Source organism: Muntiacus reevesi, chromosome 4, assembly GCF_963930625.1.
Source record: "Muntiacus reevesi chromosome 4, mMunRee1.1, whole genome shotgun sequence".
Classification (NCBI taxonomy): domain Eukaryota; kingdom Metazoa; phylum Chordata; class Mammalia; order Artiodactyla; family Cervidae; genus Muntiacus; species Muntiacus reevesi.
This window is the reverse complement of record NC_089252.1, coordinates 90,542,691-90,556,944: the sequence shown is the minus strand read 5'-3', so window position 1 is coordinate 90,556,944 and position 14,254 is coordinate 90,542,691.

Here is a 14,254-nt window from a genome sequence, read left to right as displayed (position 1 = left end):
ACTCATGCTTCTTGGTATTTACCCGAAGAGATGAATACCTGCACACAGCTATTTATAGCAGCTTTAATCATGATTGCCCAAACTGGGAAGCGACCAATATGTCCTTCAGTAGGTAAATGGAAAAATAATAACCTGTGTACATTCAAACAATGGAACATTATTCACCACTAAAAAGAAAAATGAGTTTTTAAGCCATAAAAACACTATTTTTCAGAGCAAAAAGATGTGCCTGGAAATTGTATTTTGAAAAAACATCAAAAAACCTACCTAATGAGAGTTCTACTTTCTTAATTTAAAAAGTTACCAACTACCTCCTATGGACAGCCACTACGCTTATGTGTTTATCTAATTTACCTTTTAGAAACTTTTGTGAAGTGGATGTTCCTTGCTTTGCTTTACAGAAAGGCATCTGAGACTGAGGGGGGGAAATAGCTACACCTGTTCCCATGTGGTATAAAGTAGCAAGATGAGAGCTGGAACTTTGTCTTCCATTTTTAAAATCCAGGTTCCTCTCACAAAACATGGTTCTTGAGCTTTAAAAACTAATCTAGTGAAATGCTATCTACATGACTTCAGGTTTAGATTTTTTTCAACCCTCCAGAGACGAGAAGGAATAATATCCCACAAACTTCACTTCTTATCAGTGTACCACTGAGGAAGAAGGAGGAAGGACAAAACCCTCCAACATGTGAATAGAGAGATGGGAGATGTATTATATAACAGGGCTATGACCAAAAACAGTAGAAAATAGTCATCCAAACTGAATTCAATATCTGCTTATTATCTAAGTCTTTCTAAATTTCTCTCCTTGACAGTACCAATTAGCTACATCTTATGAAGAGATTTATAATCTGACAAGCCTGAAACTCTGGTAATTAGGAAACTCCTCATTATCACTCATCTTTTGAACAGTGCAGACTGGCAGGCAATTGTCAGGTTTAAATTGGTCAAGCTTTAAATTGGCCAAGGATTCCTGAAGCCTCTCCCTCATGTCAGGAGAAGAAGAAAAAAAAAAAAAAACACCCAAAAAACCCCTGCAGATTTGGAGGCCTCTTTCTTAACTCATTGAAATGGGATTCAAACCACATAAGGGGATCATCTTACTAGCTGGGGCTAAACATCTACTCTGACCTCTGACATCCATGATTTTTAATTGGTAGTCTCCATATAGCAGCCTAGATTTTTTTCAGTTTACATCACTCATGTCCTATCTAAATAAGCAATGAATTACTCAATGTATTGTAACTGTGAAGCAGAAAAGACAGTCACACTTTTAATTAATAATAATGGTGGTTAATATTTATTGAATGAAGCACTCTGTGAGGATCTTTCACATGAATTTCCTCAGCTAACTTTAGCAACACCTCTCTACGGTGAGTTCTCTAACTCTTCCCATTTTCAGATGAGAAAGCTGAAGCATAGGAAATGAAATAATTGTCTCAAGGACTCACTGTTCGAAAGATACATGACTGGAATTCGAAGCCATTAGTGACTGATTTCAGAGTCATTGGCTATAAATATTAGGCTCTAGTACATGGAAAAATAAATCCTAGGATTACAAATGTTCCCAATGGAGCCATTTTCTGTTTGCAGGAGATGGACAATTGCTGTTATTTTGTGACTAAATGTCCCTTAGTTAGGGGGAAAACACTGATATACAAATGTGATGGAAGACCCTTCCTGGAGGGTCTTGAGGATTTTAACTGTTCTGCAGGAGAACATATAAGACTATAAGAACATATAAGACTATTTTATTCAATGAAAATCTTCATCTCTGCAGATTATGCTTCCTATGATGTCTATATGTTGTTGCTTGGTTTTGGAGTGGAGTGGGTATAAGTGTATGTGTGTATAAGTGTGTGTATGTGTGTATAATTGTATGTATGTATGTATAAGTGTATAAACGTCAGTGGATACCTTAGTACATGCAAAATTCTAGAAATAAGGAAGTAAGTACTAGGGGAGGCAGCTAGTAGGGTTAAGGACGCATTGCTTCTGGGGGACAGAAATGAAGGACAGTGCAAGGAATAACTTAAAATTTTTAAAAATTTAAGGATTGTCTTTGTTAGACTTTTCAAGTTATGTACATGCGTTCCCTTAATACACAATTTTCGAAGTCATGTAATAAAGAAGTTAGAAGTGATCCAAAAGTCTACAAGCAATAAATGCTGGAGAGGGTGTGGAGAAAAGGGAACTCTCTTACACTGTTGGTGGGAATGCAAACTAGTACAGCCACTATGGAAAACAGTGTGGAGATTTCTTAAAAAACTGGAAATAGAACTGCCATATGACCCAGCAATACCACTTCTGGGCATACACACCGAGGAAACCAGATCTGAAAGAGACACGTGCACCCCAATGTTCATCACAGCACTGTTTATAATAGCCAGGACATGGAAGCAACCTAGATGCCCATCAGCAGATGAATGGATAAGGAAGCTGTGGTACATATACATCATGGAATATTACTCAGTCTTAAGTTAAAAAGAATTCATTTGAATCAGTTCTAATGAGATGGATGAAACTGGAGCCCATTATACCGAGTGAAGTAAGCCAGAAAGATAAAGAACTTTACAGCATACTAACACATATATATGGAATTTAGAAAGATGGTAACGATAACCCTATATGCAAAACAGAAAAAGAGACACAGAAGTACAGAACAGACTTTTGAACTCTGTGGGAGAAGGTGAGGGTGGGATGTTTCGAAAGAACAGCATGTATATTATCTATGGTGAAACAGATCACCAGCCCAGGTGGGATGCATGAGACAAGTGCTCGGGCCTGGTGGGCTGGGAAGACCCAGAGGAATCGGGTGGAGAGGGAGGTTGGGGGGGGATTGGGATGGGGAATACGTATAACTCTATGGCTGATTCATATCAATGAATGACAAAACCCACTGAAATGTTGTGAAGTAATTAGCCTCCAACTAATAAAAAAAAGAAAAAAAAAAAGAAGTTAGAAGTGGTAGAAAACGGCCTTCTCCATTGTGGTAGTGGCAAGTGGTGAGAACAGACATGCAGAACTGGATGACTAATGGAGATGGCGTGCATTAAGCAGCCCAGACTCGTGGAACATGCAAGCATTCCGAGAGTTGTTGGAAAACCTTGACAAAGAACCCTGGTGAAGGCGTGAACCTCCAAAAATCAGTCACACACACCACTTTCACATTTAGGTCCTGCTGTCTGGTCTGAAGCGTAATGACAAGAGCCTGACATCCATAAGCACTTTTGCTGATGGCTGATTGCTCACTCAGCACTGCTCTGGTTCATAAGTACGTATGATCAATTAGCGGGGACTGTCATGGGTACAGAAAGGAGTGGTAGCACTTTAGCCTAAAGCCCATGTCTTCAGAATCCTTCTCAACTCAGGGCTCTAAGAGCCACATCACTGGGGCAGGGGGACAACTCTGAAGGGCTGTTCTCATTCCAGAACTCCTCATAAGATCGACATCCCCCACATGCAGTTTGCCATCTTCATGTAAAAGCCCACCTTCACTATGTCAGCTTGGGTCCTTTCAGAAACAAATACTAACGCAGGATTAAATGGACAAAGTTCATTAGGAGAAATGTCTGTGAGAGAAAATGGAGAGGATAGGTGACCTTGTTGCAAATCTGTTCCCAGTGAAAAGGGCAGGAGGTTCTAAATGCAATTCCAAGGAAACTTTGGCAAGCCCATCAGGAGCCTTCGAGCCGAAGTTGCCCATCAGAGAAGCTCTGTGCCCTCCACGAACAGATGTGCCTCAGTATCCCTCCACGCTCAGTCCCTGGCCACAGGAAGCATAGCGTCAGCTCAGGCACAGTGATGCCTATCAGATACAGTGGCTGAAGCTTTGTCTACAACCCTCCCTCCACTTGGAGATCTGTGGGTCACACTCCCAAGGGCAGCACACCCCACCTTGGCAGATGAAGAGAGCTGAGCAGGTTTCAGACTGGCTCGTGGAACTAGAGACATGAAATCACAGGTGTGGCCACGGAGTCACAAGGGAAGAGTGATGAACTGGAGTGTGGGCCAAGCCAGACTGGAGGGAGTGGCTTACTGGTGTCTGCCTCCCAAAAGACTCCTTATGGCCACTGGACGAGGAGAGTGGGATAGGAAATTTGTCAGCTTGAAGTAGGGCAGAGAGCTGAGAGGACTCAGAACCAAGAACTATGAAGACTGGTAGGAATCCTTCCTTGTGTTTGTCAAGGACTCCAGAGCACTGACCCAGCATATTTCTGTTCAATGGCTCAAAGCTGCTCTACACAGTAATTATGTTAAAAGCTGCAATTAGTTACTGCACTAACAACAAAAACCATTAATAAGTACCCTCTAAGTACTTATTCCTATGTAGTGGGTATTAGAAACACAGTTCTTGTCCTCCAGGTGTTTACAGTAAAGTTGTAACATAAGCGAATTCAACCAGTGTACACAGCAAACATAGACACACACACACACACACCCCAACAAACAAAAAATGATCAGTTCCCTCTACTTCAAAGAAAAGGTTTTGCACAGCATAGCCCCTAAAAATGTGTTATTTAATCTGCTATGCCATCAAAGAAACTAACTTACTTCCAATGTTAGATAATACATTTTCAGACTCTAGTTATTGTTTTCCTCAAATTTCATGACACAAGAAGCTTCCTATTTTGAACTCATATATGTCATCATATCTATAGAACTACACAGGCCTAATCAGTTAGGTTATCGAAAAGCATCATTTGTTCCATCAAGGGCCAGCATTGGTCATTAAGGTATATCTGTAGTTGATATACCTTAATACAAATTAAGGTATATTGTAGTTGTAGTTGATTCTTATTAAAGGCTATGGTCATTGAGGCAACTGTCAAAACATGTAAGACTATAAACAGCCTTCATAATTTGAGATACTTGCAAAATGCTTAAGGTTCTTTGTCCTGTAATTCAGAATGTGGTGGGATAGAATGTCTTTGCCTGCTTCCAAATCTGAATATCTGATTAACAAACATCACTGGAACAATTCTAAGTTCACCTTATAAATTAATAGAGCTTTGATACTCTGTGAAGTATGAATTTGTTACCCATTGGACAGACAGGGCAGCTGTGTTGGAGGAGTTATTCAAGGTCACATCATGAGTCATGAGGCCATATCAGAACATGAACACTTGGCTTCATCTGTACTTTTATTTTTTCCTTTTTTTCATCTGTACTTTTATGTCCCATCTTATGTGTCATCTGGTCCAACCTCATGTTGCCAGCAGCGGTCTCCACCAAATCGAGACTCTAGGGATCAGTCAAAGTCATTGGCAGAAGAATTGTCTTTGTCATCGACTTTCTGAAACAAAGTCCAAGTGACTCTGCTGTTGCTTCTTTAATGACACCTTTTTTTTTTTTCTTCCAAACCTACCTTCTAAATCTAAAAGGAACACGGAAAGGATTCAGTTTTTTTCGCCAGTCTGGTAATTATAGTAAAATAATCTACCATTTTATTCATTTCTGGAAAAGTATTCTGCTTTCAAAAAAATATGAAGACCAAGTAAAAAAAATAACAGGAATACATTCTTTGAAAAAGAAGAGGTACCCAGATGACAAATGGTAAAGGTGCTGATTACTCAGATGCTTCTTGTCCGGTCCAAATAACCCAGAACTTCCAAAGCTGCACACTTACCCTGCATGCCTTGGCTACAGTCCTCCCATTAGCGCTAATGAACATCTGAGGGACCTGTCTGGCTGCATTCCCATGGTACGGACTGAGCGGACTGAGCGAAAGACTTAAACCAAAAGGGAAACTGAAGTCTTTGCTTCCCCTGGGAATTGTTTCATCATGTTTCCTTTGGAGTATATTCCTAACTATTGTATCAATAATAAAAAGCAATGAAATTTATAACATGCTACATTTGGGAAGATTATTCAGGGTTTGTCTAAGTTGTAGCACTTTGGGTTTCTTTTTTGTTGTTTAAATATTAAAAATAAGAAGAAACGTTTGACACAAACCCAGTCCCTGAAGATATTGTATCATTCTAACTATTAAACATAAGCAAGTTTAATATGTGCTTCTTAACCATTATTTTTGTAAAATGTGTAACTCCTGAAATTTTCCCCACTAGCCTTAGCTATATTAATTTTACTCCAGCTATAAAAAGCAGAAAGAAAATCATGCTTCAATTCCCGCTTCCCCCAAGCAGTTGTTCTTAGGTTCATCTTTAAGAATTAAGAAAAAATTATACTGAAAATTGGGCTTCTCTGCTGGCTCAGCTGGTAAAGCATCACCTGTAATGCGGGAGACCTGGGTTCGATCTCTGGGTTGGGAAGATCTCCTAGAGAAGAGAACAGTTATCCTCTCCAGTATTCTGGCCTGGAGAATTCCATGGACTATTCCTTGGGGTAACAAAAAGTCGACATGGCTGAGCGACTTTCACTTCACTATACTGAAAATTTAAAGTATTCAGAAAATCTGAAGAATGTAATTTTCATGAGGAACTAGAGTAAATAACATTTTACCTTAGAAAGTATCATGATGGAAAAATAAAACTTTTCAGTTTAACTCTTAAAAAATCCCCTGCCTGTAAGGCAAGGGTTAATATGCCCATTTTATAAGTTGGGATCAAATAATGGGCCCAAGGCTGCAGAGTTAGAGATAAGCCTTTGGATTTTCCCATAGCATTCTGTTTACAGCACCATCAAATTTGGAAATTAATGAAATCAATTTGACTTTTGAAACTAAACCAGATTCAGATCATCTTCTACCTTTCTCAGAATTCCTCTTCATAGTATGAAATGGCACATTATTGCATTCAGATTCTAAGCCAAAGATGCTCAAATTGACCCCTCACATTTTAATTAGACTTTTTATTTACATGGGGGAGAAAGGATACTTTTTCTTGTCTTTTTTCATATATACCAAATATTAAAGTGGGTTTCCCTATTTTCTAGGGCTTCCCCTGTGGCTCAACGGTAAAGAATCCACCTGCAGTGCAAGAGACACAGGTTCAATCCCTGGGTCAGGAAGACCCCCTGGAGAAGGGAATGGCTCCCCACTCCAGTATTTTTGCCTGGGAAACCCCATGGACAGAGGAGCCTGGTAGGCTTCAGTCCATGGCGTCACATAGAGTCAAACATGACTGAAGTGGCTGAACATAGTACAGCACTCTGTTTTCCAACCCTGAGCTCCATCCTCCTGCAGGAATGCTCTTTTCCATGGAGCCGGCAGGACTCTGTAAAGGGTTCATGTCAGTGGTGGCTGCATGACTTCATTGGACCACGTGTAGTTCTGCACAGTTAGGGTTTGTTAAGAGGTTGCTATTCTCATTGTACAGTATTTTTAAATTCTTCATTTTAATCCTTCATTCTCCAGACCAGATCCTCATCCCTAAGTAGAGGTATAGATTTACACTTTCTGCCTTCCATCAAGGGAGTTAAATGGAGGCATACAACTGTATGAATGTGTGTGTGTGTGTGTGCACGTGTGCATGTGCATCTGTGTGTAGGGGATTTGAATCCTGGGCTCAAGTTTTGCTTTTTGCTGACCTATTCAAAAGCTCAGAGGTCCTAATTCTGAACAGGTGCAATAAAATTTTTAAAAAGCCTTAGCAGGTATCTGTATAGGAAGATGATCTTACCTATCACTCTGTGAAAACTGTGTATGTACTCTTTTCAACATGACATGCAAGAAAGATGACTGCAATGCACTGGGCTGTGATTAGGCGTGCAATAAAAGTAACCCAAATTGTTTTTCTATACATTTTTTATGGAAGAGGAGGTAGATGGTAATGAGTTTACTTAAGGAGAGTGTGATTATTCAGTTTCTCAATTTGGTAACTTTGCTGTTTTTTTTTTTTTTAATGATGGGAATTATCAATGGGCTTCAAATAATTGTGCTCATGTGGAGACTCTGGACACAATATTAATACTGTTTATTTTAAATAAGAGAATGTTTTCAGATCCCTCTAGAAGTGGGCCAGGCCTTTCTTATAAAAGGAATTCAAGCTGAATCAGTTGCTACTACTTACAAAGGCTTCCCTGGTGGCTCAGTGGTAAAGAATCTGCCTGCCAATGCAGGAGAGGCAGGTTCGATCCCTGGGTTGGGAAGATCCCCTGGAGAAGGGAATGGCAACCCACTCCAGTACTCTTACCTGAAAAATCCCATGGACAGTGGAGCCTGACGAGCTACAGTCCATGGGTTTGCAAAGAGTTGGACATGACTTAGGGACTAAATAACAACAAAGAGTATGTTTTATATTAACATCATCCCCTTAGCAGAGAATCCAATTAATGTTTAAATGTACCTCCTGGCCCTCATTTGCAAAATTTTCCACAGCCAGGATCCCTCCTCTGAAAGTGAAAGTGAAACTCGCACAGTTGTGTCTAACTCTATACCTCCTTTGGATCTTCCACTATTCTCAGTATCTTCTGGAACCTTCCCTCCCTGGGACTTCTAAGAGGAGCAGGACCAGTGAAGGTGCAATCCTCACAGAAGATGCAGCAGTAGGCAACCGTATTCAGAGACAGCATGTTTCATTTCTAAGTCTGAAAATCCCCCTTTTAAAAAAATGGAAATAATAATACCTACCTTATGAGGTTGTGAGGTAGAATAAATGAGATAACTGATTAAAAGTTCCTTACCCAGAGTTACTGTTCAATGCATGTCAGTTACCGTTATTGTTTTGCTCAGTTCTTTTGGGGCCAGAGCTGACCAGACCATGAGTAAGGGAAAGCAGCATCCTATGCCAACCATGTCATAACTTAATAAGTCCTCAGAAATTTGCCTGGCTAATACTAAGAGGAAAAGACCATTCTTTGTAGGCACTGAAGCTATAAGGTCAAGATGTAGAAGAAGGGTCACAGTGGGAACTGTGATGTACCACAGGCAAACTTAATGTCTAGACTTTTCTGGATTCTGCTTTCTATGAACACTTTTTGGACTATCCAAATTACTCCTTTATTCATATAGTTTTGTTATTTTTGACTTTTGAACGCATGCATGTTGGTTTTGTGTCCCTGCATCATTTAGGGTCTAGACAAGAAAATTGAAGTTACTCTGGGTATATCCATTACCACGAATTTCCTTAGGCCAAACTACAGGGAGGGAACACAGCCCCACCCATCAGCAGAAAATTGGATTAAAGATTTTCTGAGCATGGCCCCGCCCACCAGAGCAAGACCCACTTTCTCCCACAGCCCGTGCCTCCCATCAGGAAGCTTCCATAAGCCTCTTATCCTCATCCATCAGAGGGCAGACAGAATGAAAACCACAATCACAGAAAACTAACCAAACTGATCACATGGACCACAGCCTTGTCTAACTCAATGAAACTATGACCCATGCTGTGTAGGGCCACCCAAGACATAAGGATCATGGTGGAGAGTTCTAACAAAACGTGGTCCACTGGAAAAGGGAATGGCAAAACACTTCAGTGTTCCTGCCTTGAGAACCCCATGAGTAGTATGAAAAGGCAAAAAGATATGATGCTGAATGGTGAACTCCCTAGGTCAGTAAGTGCCAAATATGCTGTTGGAGAAGAGTGAAGACATAGCTCCAGAAGGAATGAAGAGACAGAGCCAAAGCTAAAAGAGCTCCCAGTTGTGGATGTGTCATGGTGGAAGTAAAATCTGATCCTGTAAAGAGCAATATTGCATAGGAACCTGGAATGTTAGGTCCATGAGTCAAGGCAAATTGGAAGTGGTCAAACAGGAGATGGCAAGAGTGAACATCAACATTTTGGGAATCAGTGAACTAAAATGGAACAAAAGGGGTGAAATTTAATTCAGATGATGATTATATCTGCTACTGTGGGCAAGAATCCCTTAGAAGAAAAAGAGGGGTTAGTAGCCCTCATAACCAACAAAAGGGTCTGAAATGCAGTACTTGGTAGCAGTCTCAAAAATGACAGAAGGATCTCTGTTCATTTCCAAGGCAAACCATTGAATATCACAGTAAGCCAAGTCTATTTCCCAACCACTAATGCTAAAGAAGCTGAAGTTGGACTGTCCTATGAAGACCTGCAATACCTTCTAAAACTAACACCAAAAAAAGATGTCCTTTTCATCATAGGAGATTGGAATGCAAAAGTAGGAAGTTAAGAGATACCTGGAGAAACAGGCAAGTTTGGCCTTGAAGTACAAAATGAAGCAGGGCAAAAGTTAACAGAGTTTGCCAAGAGAAAGCACTGGTCGTAGCAAACACCCTCTCCCAACAACACAAGAGAAGACTCTACACATGGACATCACCAGATGGTCAACACTGAAATCAGACTGATTATATTATTTGCAGCCAAAGAGGGAGAAGCTCTATACATTCAGCAAAAACAAGACTGGCAGCTGACTGTGGCTCAGGTCATGAACTCCTTACTGCCCAATTCACACTTGAATTGAAGAAAGTAGGGAAAAACACTAGACTATTCAGTGCTTTTCAAATCCCTTATGATTGTACAGTGGAAGTGACAAATAAATTCAAGGGGTTAGATCTGATAGACAGAGTGCCTGAAGAACTATGGATGGAGATTAGTAACATTGTACAGGAGGCAGTCATCAAAACCATCCCCAAGAAAAACAAGGCAAAAAGGCAAAATGGTTGTCTGAGGATACCTTACAAGTAGCTGAGAAAAGAAGAGAAGCTAAAGGCAGAGGAGAAAAGAAAAGAAATACCCATCTGAATGCAGAGTTCCAGAGAATAGCAAGGAGAGATAATAAAGCCTTCCTAAGTGATCAGTGCAAAGAAATAGAGGAAAACAATAGAGTGGGAAAGACTAGAGATCTCTTCGAAAAAATTAAGGATACCAAGGGAACATTTCATACAAAGATGGGCACAATAAAGGACAGAAATGGTATGGACCTAACAGAAGCAGAAGATATTAAGAAGGGATTGCCAGAATACACAGAAGAACTCTACAAAAAAGATGTTAATGACCCAGATAACCATGATGATATGCTCACATAGAACCAGACATTCTGGAATGCAAAGTCAAGTGGGCCTTCGGAAGCATCACTACAAACAAAGCTAGTGGAAGTGATGGAATTTCAGCTAAGCTGTTTTCAATCCTAAAATATGATGCTGTGAAAGTGCTGCACTCAATATGCCAACAAATTTGGAATACTCAGCAGTGGCCACAGGACTGGAAAAGGTCAGTTTTCTTTCCAACCCCAAAGAAGGGCAATGCCAAAGAATGTTCAGACTCACACATAATTGCACTCATTTCACACACTAGCAAAGTAATGCTCAAAATTCTCCAAGCTAGGTTTCAACAGTACATGAACCGAGACCTTCCAGATATTCAAGCTGGATTTAGAGAAGGCAGAGGAACCAGAGATCAAATTGCCAGCATCCACTGGATCATAGAAAAAGGAAGCGAGTTCCAGAAAAACATCTACTTCTGCTTCATTGGCTACTCTGAAGCCTTTGACTGTGTGGGATCACAACAAACTGTGGAAAATTCTGAAAGAGATGGGAATATCAGACCACCTTACCTGCCTCCTGAGAAACCTGTATGCAGGTCAAGAAGGAACAGTTAGAACCGGAAATGGAACAACGGACTGGTTCCAAGTCGGGAAAGGAGTAGGTCAACACTGTATGCTGCTACCCTGCTTATTTAACTTATATGCAGAGTACATCATGCAAAACGTTGGGGTGGATGAAGCAGAAGCTGGAATCAAGATTGCCAGGAGAAATATCAATAACCTCAGATATGCAGATGACACCCCCCTTATGGCAGAAAATGAAGAGAAACTTTCACTCTTGATGAAAGTGAAAGAGGAGAGTGAAAAAGTGGGCTTAAAACTCAACACTAAAAAAACTAAGATCATGGCATCTGGTCCCATCACTTAATGCAAATAGATGGGAAGCAATGGGAACAGTTACAGAGTTTATTATCTTGGGCTCCATAATCACTGCAGATGGTGACTGCAGCCACAGTGGGAAAAATTGAAGGCAGGAGGAGAAGGGGTGACAGAGGAGGAGATGGTTGGATGGCATCACTGACTCAATGGACATGAGTTTGAGCAAGCTCTGGGAGATGGTGAAGGACAGGGAAGCCTGATGTGCTGCAGTCCATGGGGTTGCAATGAGTCAGACACAACTGAGTGACTGAACAACAGTAACTAGGTATATCAAACAGAGGAATTAGTGTAGGGGATTGGTTACACAGGTGACGAAATAACTGAAAAATGACAGAGGGGACACGAGTTTAGAAATAGTTAGGAAGCTAGTCCTAGCCTTAGGACTGGAGAGAGAAAGTTTCCACATAAGTTACTTGGTATAAGTTAGCAAAGCCCAATATCTGGGGCCATATGCTGGAAGCTGGAATCATAACAGGCTGCCAGGCAGGAACTGGGGTCAGGGAGAGAGAGACACAACCATGTCAGAGTCCAGGGAAAGAATAGCAGCTTTTGCCTTCCTCTAGTCCTTCAGGCTTGCACCCCTGCCTCCCATTGGCCAAACTGCTTGAAAGCCAGATGCCAAGAGAGCCTGAGGAATGTTGTTGCCTAAGGAATGGAGCTGAGAGCAAAAGGCACAGGACCAAAGAGAGCCCAGCCATACATGCTACTCGGCGTCACCTCTGGTGTCTCCTGAGTGTTTCCTCTCTGGTTAAGCACTATCCTCGTGGTGTGTGTTAGTTGCTTAGTCCTGTTCGACTCTGTGGCCCCGTAGACTGTAGCCCACCAGGCTCTTCTGTCCATGGGATTCTCCAGGCAAGAATACTGGAGTGGGTTGCCATTCCCTTCTCCAGGGAATCTTCCTGATCCAGGGATCGAACCTGAGTCTCCTGCATTGCAAGTGGGTTCTTTACTGTCTAAGCCACCAGGGAATGCATGAATTATTGCTTCTGATGTGGTGTGATGCTCTCTCTAAAGATAAGAGCTATGAGAAGAGGAGTACTGAAATTCTTCAGTCAAATTCAAGAGGAGAGGCTTAAAAGTAAAAAGGATTATTTTTAAACCCATAGAATTCTGCAGCTCATGTCTGATGTTTTCCAGCTACAACCTGATGACTCAGAAGATTTGGGGAGGTTTTTCTTTTAGCAGTCTTTATTATTGATGTGATCAGCCCTCTTTTGAGTCTGGAGGGAATGATTAGCAAGAGTCTAGCTGTGAGCTGAACATGATAACTTTGCACTTGGGAGGGATTCATTTTGCATCCTTTTTTGAAAAATGTAATTCTAACGTCCTACTTAAATTTTATTTATTTTTGTCTGTGCTGGGAGTTCATTGCTGCATGGGCATTTTTTCTCTAGTTGAGTTTAGAGGGTGGTGCTGGTGGACTTCTCATTGCGGTGACTTCTCTTGTTGCCGAGCGCTGGCTCTGGGCACTCGGGTATCAGCAGTTGTGGCACATGGGCTTAGTAGTTGTGGCTCCCCAGCTCTAGAGCACTGGCTCAGTAATTGTGGTGGATAGCTTAGTTCCTCCATGGCATGTGGGATCCTCTCAGACCAGGGATCAAACCCATGTCGCCTGCTTTGGCAGGCAGATTCTATACTACTGAGCCACCAGGGAAGACCCTCGTTTTACATCCTTTATCTCAAGGATATTATAAACAGTATTGAAATAAATGCTTCACACAACCTGTGTTGGTGATGGATTCTGAAATTTGAATATGTTATATATTTTCCAGTTGCTCCGGTGTGTGTGTGTGTGTGTGTGTATTAATCACATCTAGATTAAAATATCAAAGCAATTGAAAATCCCAGGCAGTTCTCACATTGTAAAAGCTAATTTTAGTATTTCTGTGCAGTGTCAGAAATTGTATTTTCTTGTAGACTGTTACTTAATGACACAGCTTTTGCCTTTTCCATTGCCTCCTGGCAGAGAGCTAGGTTTCAACAGTACTGGTCATTAATATCCTGCAGCTGCTGGTCACCAGCTGGTAAAGTGAGCTAGATGTCTTCAACATCTGGAAACCCTAAGGGAACTCCTTCCAAGCCTAGTACTAACTCATCCTGACACTTGTTTCTTTGTTCACTCTCTGCCTCAAGCAGTTCACCCATGGCATACTTATTTTTAAACCAATCCCTGTCAGAGTCCTCACCTTACTGACAAATCAAAGACTTACTGAAAAGATCCCTGGATGTCCATGGAGACTGAGGCTACATAGCTGTGAACTCCATTGTTTATAACATAACATGCTACACTTCACACATTTGTCTCTGAAGGCATCCCTCTTTTGGAAAGATCCTTCCTGCCATTTCTAGGTGGAATCAGTCTAGCCATATGGATGTAGGTAGAGCCTATTTTGGAAGAACCTGAGGAGGTTCACCAGCTGCACACTTTTGTCTCTTATCATCAGTTCCTGAATTTTGGGGT